Source organism: Babylonia areolata, chromosome 27 (assembly GCF_041734735.1).
Source record: "Babylonia areolata isolate BAREFJ2019XMU chromosome 27, ASM4173473v1, whole genome shotgun sequence".
In the NCBI taxonomy this organism is placed as follows: domain Eukaryota; kingdom Metazoa; phylum Mollusca; class Gastropoda; order Neogastropoda; family Buccinidae; genus Babylonia; species Babylonia areolata.
In genome coordinates this window covers 2388228-2400066 of record NC_134902.1, presented here as the reverse complement: position 1 = coordinate 2400066, position 11839 = coordinate 2388228, and positions in this window count along the sequence as shown.

Genomic DNA, 11839 nt, shown 5'->3' with positions numbered 1-11839 from the left:
GAGATGTGTAGTAGTCTCCTCAAGCACTTGGTTTCGAATGGTTTCGCATTCAAAACGTGGGAGTAGCAGCCCACAAACACAGAAGAAGATCTACTGCGTAACTGAATCCTCACTAGCTAGAAATCTCGTCATCAATACATTCAGTTAAAATAATTATTTTATCTCAGGTGAGAACTGAATACTTCAAGGAGCAAAGTATTGAGTAGGCTCATGAGGCAGCACTGGTAAAATGACACAGAGTGAATGAAAAAAAACAAACAACTGAAAAAAAGACTATGAATCCACAATATGAATTCTTTAAAAAGAAAAGAAAAAAATGAGATGTAAATTGATGCACTGTGAAAAAAACAACAACCAGGAAATCAATAAAACAAATACTTGTGTGAAAAAAAAGAAAGAAAAGTAAACATGTAAAAAAAAGAAATCAGTTACCACTAAATTGGGTACTTGTCAAAAAAAGAAAGAAAGAAAGAAAAAAAAAAAAAGACCCCAAATTGCAGTAAAGATGAATTGTTGGAGAATGTAGCCACACAGAAACCAAACACTGCTGAAAACATGTAACTGTAAGAGGGCTGAGGCCGTCCAGCCACACAGAAACCAAACACTGCTGAAAACATGTAACTGTAAGAGGGCTGAGGCCGTCCAGCCACACAGAAACCAAACACTGCTGAAAACATGTAACTGTACGAGGGCTGAGGCCGTCCAGCCACACAAGAATAAAGAGACAAGACAGAACAACTGCTCAACACTTCGCTAATGGCGTGGATCAACATTACATTTCAACTTTATTCTTGGAAAAAACAAAAAAACAAAACACCAAAATACCTGAAGTTTACAAGTATATTTTTGCACTATTCACAACCTCTAATGGAAGTGGACGCACAATGCATGTCGTTGCTAATGTTTTCTGACAATGTTCTCCAGTGTTTACAGCAGTACACATGCACTCTAACCACATTCTCCAATGTCCTGAAACACCTACAGTGGTACACATGTTCTCTATAAAATAAAAAAAAAGTCTAAGAGTACACATGCACCCTAACCACTTGAATGTTTCATAACACCTACAGTGGTACATGTGTTCTCTAAATTGGTCTCGGATACTTACAATGGTCCAGACCTTACTATAAAAAAAAAAGTTCAAGTTCACTGAGGCTTACTGTGGCATATATGAACTCTACCACTACAGTGGGTACATATGTACTCTAGCCATGTTCTCTAACACCTGTATACAGTGGTCCACACAAACTCTAAAGTGGTCTCAGGTGTTGAGGTCTGTAGACCCCTACTTTAACAATGTAGTTGATGCTTAGGTACAGATGAACTCTGACAATATGGTGGGTACAGATATATGTCCTTACAATACTGTTTGAAACGTAAAGCGTAGTACAAGATTTGCTCTCTACAACGTTCTCTAATATTTTCAGTGATACAAATGCACACTAAAAAAAAAAGAAAAGTTCTCTGATATCTACAATGGTATACAATATACTCTTTGCAATGTTCTGAACTGTTTACAATGGCCAAAAGTGCAGTCTAACATTTGTTCTCCGAGTCAGAAGCTTCAAAATGCCAAATGACATCATCAACAAGAATGCTACACATGGAAACAAAGTCTGCCTAAATGAATTCATGTCATGCCCAGCGATAAAATCAGAATGCTACATGTTTCAAATTCATTGTTGTGTAAATACATCATGTTACGTGACTAAAAAAAAAACCAACATGAACATTAGATATTTGAAATGGAGTTTGTCAAAGTGTGTAAATATCTCATGCGAAAAAAAGCAAAACAAAAACAAACATGAACATTGTTTGAAATGGAGTTTTAAATGTATGAGCTAAGTGACAAGAAAAGAGAAAAAACCCAAGAATGTTACATATCTGAAATGGAGTTTACATATGTCTTAACACATTTGTTTTGTTCATGCTAACTGAAGAAACGAATACTAACAGCATGCGTTTGAAACAAAGTCTGTGTAAAAACATCCCCATACAATTTTTCACCACTCTGACAAAGACTTTGCCACTCAGAAAAAAACAACAACACAGACCACTGTTGTACAATTTAAGGTTAAATGTCCCTTTCATGGCAGTGAATTCATATCCACTGTGTCCAGGGCTGGGCACAGGAAGGCAGTGAATTCATACCCACTGTGTCCAGGGCTGGGCACAGGAAGGCAGTGAATTCATATCCACTGTGTCCAGGGCTTGGCACAGGAAGGCAGTGAATTCATACCCACTGTGTCCAGGGCTGGGCATAGGAAGGCAGTGAATTCATACCCACTGTGTCCAGGGCTGGGCATATGAAGGCAGTGAATTCATACCCACTGTGTCCAGGGCTGGGCACAGGAAGGCAGTGAATTCATACCCACTGTGTCCAGGGCTGGGCACAGGAAGGCAGTGAATTTATACCCACTGTGTCCAGGGCTGGGCACAGGAAGGCAGTGAATTCATACCCACTGTGTCCAGGGCTGGGTACAGGAAGGCAGTGATTTCATACCCACTGTGTCCAGGGCTGGGTACAGGAAGGCAGGGCCCAGTCCTTCCCTGTCGCTGTTTTAACTTCCCCTTACTACAGTCAGGTTCCCGTTCACACCTGGGTGGGGTGTGGAGAATCAGAGCACGTAGTCACTGACATACCTTTCCACGAAATAAAAGGTGATGCAACAGATGAGCATTCATTTATGAACAACGACAAAGTGTCACTTTAACTGACACATACCTGCATCTTCTCACATGATTGACATGCACGAAAAACGTAGTTTTGACAGTGTTAATTATCAATGTTAATAAGTCATAACACAACATTACACAACCCACAATGATACTTGCATTAAAGTAAATGTTCAAACTATGTTCCTCACAATGTTAACAATTTGCATCGGCTAGATATTGTGCTGACATTTTAAAAAAAGAAAGAAGAAGGAAAAAAAAAAGTCATAATTCAGGCAACACAATGCTTGGATCTGTAATGTTCTACAACAGAGGGTGTTCATTGTAGTGCAACCATGTAGTGTGGGAAATTATAATGGAAAAAAATGATGTAAACAACGGTCAATAATTATAGTATAAAGAAGAAACAAAAAACAAATGAAAAAAAACACAAAAAAACACACACAAATGAAAAAAAACAACCACCCCAAAACACCATTATATCACCATTAATAATGGTAAAATAAAACTAGAACTGTCAATGATGGTGGGTAAAGTTTAACTCTCTCCATACGAACGGCGAAAGAGACGACGTTAACAGCGTTTCACCCCAATTACCATCATCAAAATATTGCAAGCGGAAGGCTCTGATACTGAAGAGGTGAATGTTGACAAAGAATACCACAATTCTTACGACAGAAGCTAAAGGTTGGGTCATTCAGACACCCACTGGACATCCGAGGGGTCTGTGTAGAGGAGAAGAGATCTGGCCGTACTGAGTGAGTTAAGTTCCTGTCTCCAGGAGCATCAAAGCATGTGCAGACTGATCCATATTCGCCACATACATTGTTTCAAAATACCACTTTTGATGCGTTTGTGTCTGCGCTTGGAGATGCAGGATATTCATTATTCCTATCATTACCATCATCATTATTATTATCTTTATTCTGGGTTCCCAAAGATGCAACCAAATAAATTTCTGTTTTTTTCCCCCCATACATTTTCCCGACCAGACTTGATTTCCCACACCAAACATAAAGCAAATGATTTTTTTTTCTTCTTCTAAATTGCCCACTATGCTGCTGACTAAATAAGTTTGCAGATATCATGGAATATGTTTGATTTTCACCATTTCTTTGGCTGTGTGTTTTTTTGGGGTTGTTTTTGTTTGTTTGTTTGTTTGTTTTTGGCTAGTTGGTTGTTATCTAAATGAATCAAGCTCTTTGTTGAATGGTACTGGTCAAAAGTTACATTTACATTCTAATGGTACTAGGTCAAAGGTTTTATTTAAATTCAAAGACTTTTTCCATAACACAGAAGGGCAAAACATATTTTGTCCAAGACTTTTGCAGCCCAGGAAACAGTTATCTTATTTACCCAAGACTTTTCCAGCCCAGGAAATGGTTCTCTTATTTACCCAGGACTTTTACAGCCATGGAAACAGTTATTTTATTTACCCAGGACTTTTACAGCCCAGGAAATGGTTCTCTTATTTACCCAGGACTTTTACAGCCATGGAAACAGTTATCTTATTTACCCAAGACTTTTCCAGCCCAGGAAATGGTTCTCTTATTTACCCAGGACTTTCCCAGCCCAGGAAATGGTTCTGTCATTTCCCCCAAGACTTTTTCCAGACCTCCATGACATTATAAAAGCCCTGATTATAATCATCATTATCATCAGCATCATTATCATTATCAGTTGTGCCATGTAACGACTATGACCCTTCATCCTTTCGCAGCTGACTGCATGTCCAGGTCACAGCGTTGAGGCAAGGAACAGTGTTATAAAGGCTGGGGAAAAATGGAATGTACGCTTGGAGAACAAGTCTTGGACGCACACATCTGGAAACTTCCCACAGCAGATCAACAACAAAGACGTATTTCGGTTTTGGTTTTGCGTAACTTTCTGAACGGTATGCATCTACCCCGTCTTCAAAACAAAAGAAAAGAAACCACAAAAAGTGTAATACAGTGTAAAGTAAATCCAACATATATCAAATAAAGAGCACACACAGAACCAACTATAGGTGAAGGAATGTCAAAAGCAAACTTTGGCACATGACGAACAAATGCAGCAAGAAGTGTCATCTCCCGTCCAGAAAACTGATGAGGGTTTTCCCCCACTGACAAGAAATACATGATATTTTCACATTCACAGGACAAGTACGGCTGATGTAAAGGGAACTGGATATCTCAGTTTCTAGGAGGAGTGGAGGCTGATCCATACATGATGCACCAAACCTAATTAGGAGTATTAAAAAAAAAGAAAAAAAAAAAAAGTTGTGCAGCATTCGTGGATCAGTATATGGAATGAAAATCATGACATGGCACACAATTTAACTGTTAAGACAAATTTTTAATAAAGAAGATAAGAAAAGAAAAAAAGATATGATGGAATAGATGGTCTTCAAAGACATTTGCTTATTATCCAACTTTCTTTTTCTTTTCTTTTCTTCATGAGGAAGCTGCTGTGAAGAACAGTGTATTAACTGCAACAAAACCAACAGCGTTTCCCACACCTGATAAATGATCTGCAGTGAAACGACTGAATAAATGAACAAATAAATAAACACCAAAATAAATAAGCCCCCAAGTCAATGCACCTTCATCTTTTCTATCATTTCACACGCAAACAAAATAATCATAAAACACACAATGAGAAATTAACAGATTTTGATCATAACCAAAAAACAAACAAAACAAAACAAAAAAAAAAAAACCAAACAGAGAGAGAGAAAAAAAGAGAGGGAGGGAGAGGAGGGTGCAGGTACAAAGACAAAGTTTGAACACATGATTTAACAGTCATCTGTCACACAAAACACAGACCAGATTAACAAGATGCATACAGTTTCAGTTCCAAGGAGGCATCATTTATCCATCTTTTTTTTTCTTTTCTTTTTTCTCCAATCCTGCCACTGTCTAACAATCTGGTGTTAAGCTGTTGAGTGGCTGATGAAATAGCAGGTGAAATGATTTTTTTTTCTTCATAACCCTTGTAGCAAGAGGCACACACTTGAAAGCCACAAATGCAAGACATTCACAACTAAAGAGCAAAAACTTTTCCCTTTCAAAATCCTTGTAGTGACAGCTATCTACTTGTAAAACACACGCACAAAACATTCACTTCTACAGAGCATTAATTTACTTCTCCCTTCAAAACGCTTGGAGCAACAGATACATATGTGAAAGTCACACATACACACACAAAGCACTTGTTTTTCCTTAAAAAATCTTTGCAACAACGCGTACATACCTGTAAACCACATACAAACACACACACATAAAACATTCACAAAGTTAAGTGCTTTAACTTTTTGTTTTAAAACGCATGCTGCAAGTGTAACATACTTGTAAGCCTCACACACACACACACACACACACACACAGAGCATTCCTGACAAATGAACATATTAAAAATCCTTATTGTAACATGTACATACAAGCCAAAAACACATCATCCATGACAGTAGAGCATTAATTCGGATTTCCTTCAAAATCATAATAACAATAGACACTTACTACTAAGCTACACATTCCACGCATTCTCAACTAAAGAGCTTCATCCATAAGCAAAGAAAAATGACGACAACACAAGTGGAGGCATCAATTCTTGACAGACTAACCTGGATGTGGTTATATATGGGGGGCATGCGGTAAGTGACATGGGTGTTAAAAGGTCACAGATCCCATTGCTTTTAATGGCATCAGGCCAGAGAATTCATACCCACTGTGTCCAGGGCTGGGCACAGGAAGGCAGTGAATTCATACCCACTGTGTCCAGGGCTGGGCACAGGAAGGCAGTGAATTTATACCCACTGTGTCCAGGGCTGGGCACAAGAAGGCAGTGAATTCATACCCACTGTGTCCAGGGCTGGGCATAGGAAGGCAGTGAATTCACACCCACTGTGTCCAGGGCTGGGCACAGGAAGGCAGTGAATTCATACCCACTGTGTCCAGGGCTGGGCACAGGAAGGCAGTGAATTCACATCCACTTTGTCCAGGGCTTGGCACAGGAAGGCAGTGAATTCACATCCACTGTGTCCGGGACAGGCATAGAAAGGCAGTGAATTCACATCCACTGTGTCCGGGACAGGCATAGGAAGGCAGTGAATTCACAAAGTGAAGTGACACCAACACTTTACAGTCTGGACTGGCTACACCCCTGTCCGAAGTGATACCAACACTTCACAGACTGGCTACACCCCTGTCTGAAGTGATACCAACACTTTACAGCCTGGCTACACCCCTGTCCGAAGTGATACCAACACTTTACAGTCTGGACTGGACTGGCTACACCCCTGTCTGAAGTGATACCACCACTTTACAGTCTGGACTGGCTACACCCCTGTCTGAAGTGATACCAACACTTTACAGTCTGGACTGGCTACACCCCTGTCTGAAGTGATACCACCACTTTACAGTCTGGACTGGCTACACCCCTGTCTGAAGTGATACCACCACTTTACAGTCTGGACTGGACTGGCTACACCCCTGTCCGAAGTGATACCACCACTTCACAGTCTGGACTGGACTGGCTACACCCCTGTCCGAAGTGATACCAACACTTTACAGACTGGCTACACCCCTGTCTGAAGTGATACCAACACTTTACAGCCGGGACTGGACTCCGCCGTCACCTACAGACCCACCCAGTGTGAAAGCTCACACTAATTTTCACTTGTGAAGGAGAAACGACAAACAATAACAACGCAATACCTTTTTCCTCAGCTTTGACCGTTTCACCTGTCCTTATAATATACAGTGCTCCAAGTGTACAGTCAGAGACTGTGAAAACACTGTCCGGTGTAGGACTGTTGTGGAGGTGAAAAGGAACAAAACCTTCCCATCAATCAGAATAAAAACAGCCCACAGACAACACACACACACACATGGTAAGCTGCAAAAGCAGAATTTGTAGAATCTAATCAAATGGAACGTTGGCGCAAATATTTCATTTCAATGTGGAGCCTCTTAACACACAAGACAACATGGATGGCACGCACACACACACCTCACGACAGACAGACAGACACACACACACACCTCACGACAGACGCACACACACACACACACACACACACACACTTCATGACAGACATAGTATCTAATCAAACGGAATGTTGGCAATGATTTCATTTCAATGTGGAGCCTCTTCACACAAAAGACAACATGGATGGCACACACACACACACCTCACGACAGATGCACAAACACACACACCTCACCACACACACACACACACACACACTGCAAAAGCAGCTAATGTGGAAAGCAATTCTGATTACATAATATTTAATACAGTGCAGTCACCTCATTTTGGCACACCCACACACATACATGCACCCACACACATACACACACACATACGCACCCACACACATACACACACACATATGCACCCACTCACATACACACACACTCACATACAAAATGCAAAAGCAGGTACAGTGGTAAACAATGCAGATTGTACAATATGGAATTCAAGCACAGTTACCTAATTTCAACACATACACAAGCACACACACACACACACAGAGAAAAAAACAAATGCAAAGTAACCAGTCTTGTGAAGCAAAAACAAGTAGAGAAATGACAGCGTATTTCATGTCAACACAGTGCAATAACAATGCAACACACGCATGAGAGTACGCACACAAGCACACACACACACACATACACAGGCAGTCACGTACAGGCACACACTGTACATCTGAACTCGCATACACTGAACACTTAGCTACCTCATGTGATGATAATAATGAATCTGAGTTACGTGAGTTAGAGGTTGAAAGTCCCAAACCCTTTAACGGCCACCAGGTCAGTGAAATCATATCCACTGTGTCTAGGGCTGGGCACAGGAAGACAGTGAATTCATATCCACTGTGTCCAGGGCTGGGCACAGGAAGGCAGTGTATTAATATCCACTGTGTCTAGGGCTGTGCACAGGAAGGGAGCGAATTCACATCCACTGTGTCTGGGGCTGGGCACAGGGAGGTTGTGCCCAATCGTTGCCTTCCGTCATTGTAACCTTCCCCAACTGACGTCAGATAACCTTTCACACCTGTGTGGAGTGAGGAAAAGGAAAAGGGAGTAAAGCACCTTTCCCTAAGGACACTCACCAGGCATACAGGGGTCTCAAACCCTGTTCACTGGTCAACACTGGATCACAGGTCCTACGTTTAACTGAGTCTGCCACAACGCCTCCATATGTTTATGAGAAGGAAGTCTTTCCGCCTGTTCCTCTCTCCCTTTGGTATTATTGTAATGGTTCCCGTGTAGTTGTGAGAAGTCTTTCGTCCTGTCCCTCTCTCCCTTTGGTATTATTGTAATGGTTCCCATGTAGTTTGTGAGAAGTGTTTTGTCTCGTTCCTCTCTCCCTTTGGTATTTTTGTAATGGTTCCCATGCAGTTTGTGACATCATCAGTTTCTTTCAGCCATGGGTTGCAAGAGTCATCAGGTGGATTGTAATGTGACCGTACATAACACACAAGCCCACCTTATCCTAGGATTTTTAGTAAGTTAGTTAGCTGGTGGAGTTTTACAACCTACTGGCTGTGTCCTTACGGTCAAGGTGCTTCTTTGGGGGTCGTCTATTGGATTTTTCAGGGGGTGAGCCTCAAATACAGAACAGCCTTACCAAACCAAACATTATGGTTAGTGTAACCACCACACACACATACCTCTAAAACACATGTATCTTCATAACACGCATATCTGTATTATACATGGATCTCCGCAACACACATATCCAAAAAAACACATTTCTCCGTAACACATATCCATAATGCACGTATCTACAGACGCATCAAAGAACTGCCAGAAGGCCATGGCTTCAACAGAATAACACCTTATACTGTATACAAACAACAAAACCATAATAACAAAGCATCATGTACACAACTCATTCAAACAAGAACACTCACACTCTCCATTTAGAGGGACAGTTGTTACTTGTTTTATATTATACATATTTTCATTGCTGACTGCTAATATTCTGTTAAAAAAAAAAGAAACATAAAGCTTCTTTCTACTGCTTTTCATTGTGTAAAATCATGTTATTCTCACTGTTAATATACATAAACACTTGCTTTTGACATAATTTCAACAATATATATATATATATATATATACATATATATATATATATATTAGAATGACCAAAATGAAACATATGACACAATTACAGGTGTAAAACTGAATGGCAATGGTGAGAGCGTGGTTATAACTGAATACTCAATCAGTAATGTAAAATAATCGAACACTCAAGACTCAATGTGGTAATTACTGAATACTCAGTATTGTAAAATAATTGAACACCCAATACTCAATCAGTAATGCCAAATAAATGAACACCCAATCAGTGAAACTAGAAATGACTGGATACTTAGCACTGAGGAAATCACTGAAGATTACCTGGTTCATGAAATGTAAGACATAACTGAAGACTTAGTGATGTAAAAACCATCAAATAATCAAGTCAGGTAGAAATCATTAAACAGAAAATCCACTGAAAGCACAAACCTTGAAGTGACAGCTGACGGAAAACACTCAACTTTAACCCTTTGAACCCTGACCACCGCTTTACCGGTGGTGGGGAGGGGTGGCATAATGCCTGGCCACCGGTTGAGCGGTGCGTAAACACTAGTGTCGTGTTTTGCTATTGGTAGACTTATATTGAAGAGCCAATCAGAAAAACCGTAATATTCTGATGTCAGCGAACGTAGTATCAACATTGCTGCGCCTTTTCACTGTGTTTTGTGCATGTGCTTTGGATAAAAAAGATCGATTTCTACCATGAAGCGTGCGGAGTCTCAACCTGACACGCCTCCTTTGATCAACTGATTCTGCATGCTCAGATTCATTTTCAACATCACTATCTGTAGCAAAATCATCTGATTCAAATTCCACCTCACTATCAGAGTAATCACTGTCATACTCTACTTCTGATAAATCATAAAGCATATCAATTGCTGTGTTGTGTACAGTTGTTTTCTCGCATGTTTTGTCCCTGATTTCTGCCCTGACGGGCCAGGTTGAGACTGTGCATGCTTCAAGTGTTTACGCACCACTCAACCGGTGGCTGGGCATTATGTCATTTTCTCTGCCACCGGTAAAGTGGTGGTCAGGGCTCAAAGGGTTTGATACCAATTATTTGCAAATTTTGGCTCAGGAGCCTCAGGCAGAAGGGTTAAAATTGCTCAGGAACTCAGGGCTCAAAGGGTTCAACTGAAATAACGGAGACAAGAGTATCATTCAATCAGTGAACTAGAAATCACTGGATATCCAGAAATGGAGAAATCATCTAACAACAAAAACTAACAAATACTCAAACTGAAACTTCACAGAGTAGTCCACAATAACCCCTTAATTGCTGCTGATGAATACGCTTGTCAGTGAAGGGTTGTCTGTTCATTGTTTATTGATGCTTATAGTCCCGCTGACCACACAGGGCCGTATCACGATTGTCAAACCATACGAACGCTCAACCGCATCAACACAAAACTGTCACATCTAGAAAAATAAAAAAAAAGAAAAAAAAAACCCAACCCACAAAACACAGCTGATGACACATCATCTTAACCATTAAGCTCCTCAGGGCAAATAAGACCAGGCCATGCTCAGGATGTCAGCCCTTCTGCTTAATTTATCATCCCCAGATTACAAAAAATAATAAAAGAGGACAAGAAAATTCTTTGAAACCTAAAAAAAAAAGAAAAAAAAAAGGCCATTTATTTATAGGCAAATAACACAGCTAGTTCCCATCCCAGTGTTTACAATTTCACTACCTAGTTTCCAGAGCAAAACAGCAGAGACACAGTACATCACAGAATGCGGTAAAAAGATAAACAAAAAAAAGTGTCAAGGCTTGCTCAAAAAAAAAAAAAAAAAAAAAAAAAGGGGGGAATTGACTGGAGAGGCAGAAAAAGGGAGACAACAGTGAAGGAAGAAAAAGGGAGACAACAGTGAAGGAAAAAGGGAGACAACAGTGGAGGAAGAAGGGAGACAACAGTGGAGGAAGAAAAAGGGAGACAACAGTGAAGGAAGAAAAAGGGAGACAACAGTGGAGGAAGAAGGGAGACAACAGTGAAGGAAGAAAAAGGGAGACAACAGTGAAGGAAGAAGGGAGACAACAGTGGAGGAAGAAGGGAGACAACAGTGAAGGAAGAAAAAGGGAGACAACA